Raw genomic sequence first — 8741 nt, 5'->3', positions numbered from 1 at the left:
AAAGTTTAATTAGGCGAGGTCATCCGACAGATTCCAGGTAGACTGAATGTGTCTGTGTCGTGCTGGGTTATCAGTGAACGACCTGCAGATTAATGGGCCAGACGTGCACGGCCGGTTTGTGTCAAAGGGCGTGTGGGTTAGAGCACGTCTAACAGGCCCCTTGTAACCCGCCCACCCCGTAAAATTCCGGCGAGATACGGGGCAGGCGCGGTTTGGGCCGTCTAGCAGGCCCCGTATTCGGGCCGTCCCGTTTCGGCGGAATACGGAGCCCAGGAAATCGGCCCCGCCGCCCCCTACTTATACTGGGCGCAGGTGCGAGTGAGGGGTCGCCGTGCGCCGCCGCCTCTTCCATCCTGCTCCGGCGAGAAATTCCTCACTCCCCCGCGCCACATTCCACCCCATCTCCGGCATGGCCTCCCGCCAACGAAGTACCGCCTCGCCGGCGAGCGGATCGAAGCGATCCCGCTCGCCGGACAACGTGGAGGATGCCTGGCGGCTTCAATGCAAAAGATCCGCCGCCGGGAGCCGCCGCGCGGCCTGCAAGTACGACGGCGGCGCGTTCGTCCCGCCGAAGCTCCGTGACTTCACGCGGGGCGGCCGCTGGTACCACGAGGACCCGCCGCTCAAACCGATGAGCGGCTCCAAGTTCGAGGAGTGGCACGCCGAGTGGGAGCGCCGCCGCCGGGTGAACGAGGCATGGAGGGCGACCATCGGGAGCACCAGCGGCGGAGGTGCTCCGCTCGCCGGCGAGGAGGAGGAGGAAGACGAGGACCAGGACCCCGCCTTCTTGAAGGCGATTGAAGAGTGCCTCAAGGACGCCGACGAGAGGAAGAGGGCGGAGGAGGAAGATAGGGCGGCGGCCATCGCCGCCGTGAAGGAGGCGGAGGCGGAGGCGGAGGCGCGGGAGGCGGAGGCGGAGGCCGACGGGTACATCATCGACCTCTCCGACTAGAAGTTGCGATCCATGATCGCGCATTTTGTATGTAGGTACGTCGATTCCTATGTATGATCGACAAACTATGAATGAACAAGTTTCCCGGGGTTTTAAATTTACAAATATACGGGGTCAAATACAGGGTCTGCTAGACGGAGCGGTGTATCTACGAGCATTTTTTTTATACAGGGCGAAAAAGCGGTGAAATACGGGGCAGAAAAGTAAGGGGGGCGTGCTAGACATGCTCTTAGTGGCTGTGTTGTACTTTTTGTTGTTGTTGAGAAATACAGTATAGACGTAGACGCTCACATACACGCGCATACACTAACCCCTATGAACGCACACACGCACACCCTACCCCTATGAGCACCTCCGGAAGACTGAGCTGGCAGATTGAATCTTGAAATTGACGAAGTCACCACAGGCGTTTCGCTGTCGACGGGAACGTCGCCTCCCACTGAATGGATATTCCGCCTTTATGAGACACACAGATGTCAAACCTGGGGTTTGAACTCTGGTGGGCTGGGGGTACAACCACCCTCCTAGCCACCCAACCTCAGGTTGGTTCTCAGCTGTGTTGTACTATTAGCTGACTTTGATAATTTACTTCCGTCTAGCTCTGGCATGTTCCACCATCATGCGCACGTCGAACATGACGTATTCGACGATGCTGCCCCGCTGCACCACGCCGCCGAGATTCGCCGTCTTCAATACGAAAGAAAAACGCCGCTCCACCTCAGAACTCGTTGCATCTGCTCCATAGACGATGCCCCCAGGAGGGAGAACGACACCGTACGCTGCCATCGCCCGATCTGGGAGACCCAGATCTAAGGTTTCCCCCGGATGACTGCGACGATGATGCCTTCAACAAGTTAACGACGAATGCTGCCATCGCCCGCCATGACTGGAGTCATAGCTCGGATTTCACTGGCAGCCATGCCTTCCCAACTTGGTGCCAGCTTGATCCGTGAAGTGCCGCGCCACAAAGGCACACACAAACACCGGATCTTCGGCGAGGCTCCAACAGCCCCTCACCAGCTCCTCCTCGCGTCGTCGACCACCAAGGGCAGGTCAACAACGGATCTGAGCGGGAGTCAGATCCGCGGCTGCCACCACCAGCATCGCCGGACAGCAGAACCGCCAGCCATGGGGAGGGCCGCCGTCGCACGGACGAGGTGCTCCGCCTCGACCGCTGCGCACCATACCTCCATGGGATCCGCCCCAGCAACCCCCGAGAGCCATGGCCGCGCGCCTACAGCCTAGGCATCTTTGACGCCAGGCCTGCCGCCACTGCGGCCGAACGCCGGCGGTAGCGGCGGAGGGGAATCCACCGTGGAGATCGAAGTTTGGTGGCGGCTAGGGTTTCTCCCCTAGCGCCGCCCTGGGGAGCGACGTCCCAGGTCTCACTTGCCTATGCCTCGCAAGGTCATTGCATTGATCTCTCCACCTGAAGATGGGTATGCGGAAGATGGTGGCGGCAAGGACTTCTGGAGCGTGTATGATGGTACGCGCCGGCCGGCGCGGTTTGGATGGGCGGCGATGCGGTCTCCCTCCTCTCATCGGCTTCCCGCAGCACTCCGGTAGGGGCTGGTGGTGGGCGGCGGCCAGGCCCTCGTTCTGCGCCATGCCATCCACCCCCGCCTCTCGTCGGTGCGTGGAGGCGATCTCGGGCATCTTCCGCGACATGAGGGCGCGGGGCAGCAGCCTTGGGTTCGACGGAGGAGGTGGCCTCTTCTTCGCCGGAGAGGGTCGGCCTGCGGTTGGTGGTGGTGGATTTTTGATCTATCACCGCCATCCGACGGTGAGATGGAGGTGCATGGAAGCCGGCGATGGTGTCGCCGGTGGAGGGTTGGGTTGGCCAGCCCGGGATGGTCGCCGATGTGGGGGTCCGACCTGAATAATGGCGGAGGTTCTAGGCCTCTCTTGCGTGAAGAGGAGGACCTACCGGAGGCCTGGACTCGTGATCTGGCTGTAGGGTTGAGTTCCGGAAGGCTCCACCGGCGAATGTAACAGTGCTTTGACTGGAGTTTTCTGGATCGGAGGTATTCGGTCGTGCGCATCCATGCGTTTATTCCGACCGTTTGGCTCTGGAGGGAGCGGCGCGAAGCTCTTTTTCTGTGTTGACATCAAGTGACTATGGATCCATGATGAAAGTCGGAAGAAGAGAATTTCATGAAGGTCGGAGGAGAGGACTAGTGATAACCCACAAGTATAGGGGATCGCAACAGTCTTCGAGGGAAGTAAAACCCAATTTATTGATTCGACACAAGGGGAGAAAAAGAATACTTGAAAGCCTTAACAGCGGAGTTGTCAATTCAGCTGCACCTGGAAACAGACTTGCTCGCAAGAGTTTATCAGTAGTAACAGTTTTATAACAGTAGTAGTAGTGAAATAACAGCAGCAGAGTAACAAAGACAGCAGTAGTGATTGTAGTAAACAGCAGGATTAAAATACTGTAGGCACAGGGATGGATGACGGGCGTTGCATGGATGGGAGAAACTCATGTAACAATCAAGGCAGGGCATTTGCGGATAATAATAAAACGGTATCCAAGTACTAATCAATCAATAGGCATGTGTTCCATATTTAGTCGTACGTGCTCGCAATGAGAAACTTGCACAACATCTTTTGTCCTACCAGCCGGTGGCAGCCGGGCCTCTAGGGAATCTACTGGAAATTAAGGTACTCCTTTTAATAGAGCACCGGAGCAAAGCATTAACACTCGGTGAACACATGTGATCCTCATATCACCGCCTTCCCCTCCGGTTGTCCCAATTTCTGTCACTTTGGGGCCTCGGGTTCCGGACAACAATACGTGTATACAACTTGCGAGTAAGATCATAAAGCAATGAATATCATCATGAATTGATAACATGTTCAGATCTGAGATCATGGCACTCGGGCCCTAGTGACAAGCATTAAGCATAACAAGTTGCAACAATATCATAGAAGTACCAATTACGGACACTAGGCACTATGCCCTAACAATCTTATGCTATTACATGACCAATCTCAACCAATCCCTACCATCCCCTTCAGCCTACAACGGGGGAATTACTCACACATGGATGGGGGAAACATGGCTGGTCGATGGAGAGGCGTCGGTGGTGATGATGGCGATGATCTCCTCCAATTCCCCGTCCCGGCGGAGTGCCAGAACGGAGTTTCTGGTCCCGAGACGGAGTTTCGCGATGGCGGCGGTGTTCTGGATGTCTTCTGGCGATTTCGTCTTCTCGTATCGCGTTTTTAGATCGAAACCCTTAAATAGTCCAGAGGGGGGCGTCAGGGGCTGGCCGAGGCGGCCTCACCATAGGGCGGCGCGCCCCCCTCCTAGGCTGCGCCGGCCCATGGTGTGGGGGCCGTGGGCCCTCCCCTGGCCTGCCCTTCTGGCTCCGTGAATCTTCCGGAAAAATAAGCCCTTTGACATTAATTCCGGGGATTTTCCCGAAAGTTGAATTTCTGCACAAAAATGAGACACCGGAGCAATTCTGCTGAAAACGAGCGTTAGTCCGTGTTAGTTGTTTCCAAAATACACAAATTAGAGGCAAAACAATAGCAAAAGTGTTCGGGAAAGTAGATACGTTTTGGACGTATCAACTCCCCCCAAGCTTAGCTTATTGCTTGTCCTCAAGCAATTCGATTAACAAGCGAGTGCGATAAAAGAACTTTCACGAACACATTTGTTCATATGATGTAAATATTCTCATGATATGGACAAGTACTTAGGCAATTCATAATAAGATACATGCAAATAAAGTCATCTAATAGCTATGTCAATCATGGAAAGGGTACCAACAAATTAATAATAAGCATCATGAATCATGTCTATCAGCAAGATTGCAATGTTCATAGAAGGATATGATAAAGTGGTATCTCGCTTGCCCGTATTTGTACATCAAAACATAAATGCTCGTACACGTTTGAGGTTCATGGAAAGACTGGAAGTAGAGACTATCAAAGATAAAAGCATCAAAGTTATACCACAATTAATCTCATTTTGGGACAAGCATATTATACTAAGAATGACAGTTGTGCTCTCAAGAAAGTTCTCAAAGAAAGGATGGAGACTCAATGTAAAAGTAAAAGATTGACCCTTCGCAGAGGGAAGCAGGGATTAACATGTGCTAGAGCTTTTCATTTGTAAAACAGGAGTAAAATTATTTTGAGAGGTGTTTGTTGTTGTCAATGAATGATAGTGGGTACTCTAACTACCTCGTCAACCAGACTTTCAAGAGCGGCTCCCATGAAGGACGTTATCTCTACCGAGCAAGGTAAATCATCCCTCTTCTCTTTTGTTTACACATATATTTTAGTTTCATTATGGATGACACTCCCCCAACCTTTGCTTACACAAGCCATGGCTAACCGAATCCTCGGGTGCCTTCCATCAATCACATACCATGGAGGAGTGTCTATTTGCAATTTAAGTTGCTTACCGATAAATCGGGGCAAAACATGTGAAGAGAATTATTAATGAAAGTTGATTAATTGGGGCTGGGAACCCCGTTGCCGGCTCTTTTTGCTAAATTATTGGATAAGCGGATGTGCCACTAGTCCATTATGAAAGTCCGTCGAGGAGTAAATGACTAGATTGAAAGATAAACACCACATACTTCCTCATGAGCTATAAAACATCGACACAAATTGAGAAGCATTTTGAAGTTTTAAAGGTAGCACATGAGAATTTACTTGGAATGGTTTGAAATGCCATGCATAGGTATTTATGGTGGACACTCTGGAATAACTTGGTTTTCAGGGGTTTGGAAGCACGAGCAGCGTTCCCGCTCGGTACAAGTGAAGGCTAGCAATAGACTGGGAAGCGACAATCAAGAGAGCGATGCATCGTCATAATCATGCTTGCGACAAAATAAATTAATGGAAGCATAAAAGTGATACAAGAACTCTGAGGTAAAGTAAATCATCGAGGCTTAATTGACTTTTGTTCAGTCATATGCATGCGTGAGCATGTGCCAAGTTGATTCAAGTGAATTATTCAGAGGAGGATACCACAATGTCATATCTATCTATGAATAAAACAATGCAAGCAAATATTTATGACATGCTACTCATATTAATAAATTGGAGCTAAACACGAGAGATCATGAACTACTAGACTTTCTTAAATGACATATACCTCACATGAACCAACTAAGCATGCTCACATGGATGAGTATATGTTTAAAAATAAAAACAAATAGAGTTCATACCAGCCTCTCACCACAGTCGAATTGTCGTAGATCGTCATTATTGCCTTTCACTTGTGTAGCTTGAATAATATGAAATGAATACCAAGCTCCAGCCACCGAAGACCACTGAACTCCATAATGAACTTTACAAAACCAAATAAGAACAGAAAATATTTTTGGTGTTTTCGAATTGGAAACAAGAGCAAAAGGAAACAAGCAAACAAAGCAAAATCTTTTTGGATTTTCTTATAGCAAATCAACGATAGCAAACAAAGCAAAATAAAAGCAAGAAACCAAAATAAACAAATGGTAAAGAGAAACAACAGAAATATTTTTGGTCTTTTTGTGTTTTAGGAAAGAAACAAAGCAAAAACAAGAAAATGAAAACTAAAAGAATCACATAAACACAAAGCAGCAGAAATTCGTCAAACTTGATAGCAGTACAGTAATCGATTCTTAAGAAATTCTTCCGCTGCTCAGCTCGAAAAGTGTTCAACTAATGAAAGTTATATAATAACCTGGGGAACATGCACAAAAATTGGCTTCGCAAAATAACCTTATGGCTTTTTTGAGAATTTTTTTGGTATCAGTCCAGAATCTGTTTTCAATCAGCACTTCCCCAAATATCATCTCCCTCTTATTAGAAAACCACTTTAAGAAGCTAAACAAGTATGTACAAGTATCCAGCAACTATAATATGCAAAGAATGAGTGATGCCGGTATACCTCCCCCAAGCTTAGGCTTTTGGCCTAAGTGGAGATCAATCCCATGGTGCCCATGAAGTAGCACCTCCGTAGTACGACGAAGATGGATCCTGTTCTGGGTATGTGCTGGAAGAAGCACCAGGATGCGTGACGGTGTATTCGTGGGAGGGCTCGGCGTCCTCGGAGTCATGCTGCTGGTGGAACCCATGTATCCTCAGCTGCTCATCCACCTCCTCCTTAGAGCGCGACCACGGTTTCCTGTGAATACTGAACAAATCGGGCTGCGGCAAAGGGATTTCCTTCTCATCCCCGTCAGTAAACAACATTCTATAGACCATATTATCTAAACTAGAGTCAGTTGTAACAAATTGATGACTCTTCATAGCAGCAATATCAAGCCTTATATGAGTTAATTTCACATCAGTAGGGTCAAGAGGAAGATTTTCAAACCTCTAAACAACTAAAGCATTTTGCAAATCAAGTGGTGCTACAGCAAGTAAAGCAAGTGGAGGGATAAAGAAATGTTGTTTAGCTCTTCTATGCATATAAAATGTATTTGTTAACAAGGTTGATCAAGTCTTGCCACCAAATAAATTTTACATGACATAAGAAGAAATAAACCTCAAATCAATCATGTTACCTTGTATTGAATTGATATGGATCCAATCATAATACTTTGATATCCTTGCTTAGGCTCATATATAGGACAATCAATAGTTCCCACTTTGATAGTTCTCACATTAGAAATTGTATTAACTCCACATACTTTATCAATCCTCTTGGGAAAATAAACAGTATGCTCCTTGTCATCGACATTGAAAGTAACTTTTCCTTTATTGCAATCAATAACAGCCCCTGCGGTGTTAAGAAAAGGTCTCCCAAGAATAATAGACATATTATCATCTTCGGGCATTTCCAACACAACAAAATCAGTTAATATTAAGCAATTATTAGTAAATTGAACAGGAACATCCTCACATATACCAACAGGAATAGCGAGTAGATTTATCAGCCATTTGCAAAGATATATCGGTTGATATCAACTTATCTAAATAAAGTCTCTTGTAAAGAGAAAAAGGCATAACACTAACACCTGCTCCCAAATCACATAGAGCGAGTTCTAACATAATTATTCTTGATGGAACAAGGAATAGTCGGTATACCTGGGTCGCCAAGCTTCTTTGGAACTTTGCCATTGAAAGAGTAATTAGCAAGCATAGTTGAAATCTCCTCATTAGGAATTTTCCTTTTGTTAGAGACAATATCTTTCATATACTTTGAATAAGGAGGCAATTTAATAGCATCAGTCAAAGGGATTTGCAAGAATAAAGGTTTCATCCAATCACAAAATTTATTATAGTGTTCTTCTTCCTTTGATTTTAGTTTCTTAGCGGGAAAAGGCATTTGCTTTTGAACCCAAGGTTCTCTTTCATTATCATGTTTCTTAGCAATAAAATCTTCTTTAGTATACTTTTTATTTTTAGCACGCTTTTCAGGTTCTTCTTCAACCTCTTCTTTATCAGAAGCATCATTCTTATCATTATCTTTATCATGTTCATTACCACTTTCAGTTTCAGCATCGAAATAGAAATACTATTAGGATCATTAACGGGCTCGGAGGATTCTACAACGAGTTTTATGTTTTTTTTTCTTTTTCTTAGATGGAGCACTAGTTTCGGTTCGTTGAGAATCTTGTTCAACTCTTTTGGGATGCCCTTCGGGATATAGAGGATCCTGGGTAGAAACACCGCCTCTAGTTGTTACTTCATAAGCATGTTTTTCTTTAGAACTATTTTTTAACAAGTCATTTTGCACTTTAGTGAGTTGATCAATTTGAGTTTGAACCATATGAAAATGTTTAACAAGCATCTTAACATCATTGGAGGTTCTCTCCACAATACCATGCAATTCACTAAT

Source organism: Lolium rigidum, chromosome 7, assembly GCF_022539505.1.
Source record: "Lolium rigidum isolate FL_2022 chromosome 7, APGP_CSIRO_Lrig_0.1, whole genome shotgun sequence".
NCBI lineage: Eukaryota > Viridiplantae > Streptophyta > Magnoliopsida > Poales > Poaceae > Lolium > Lolium rigidum.
Note: the sequence above shows the minus strand (reverse complement) of the source record.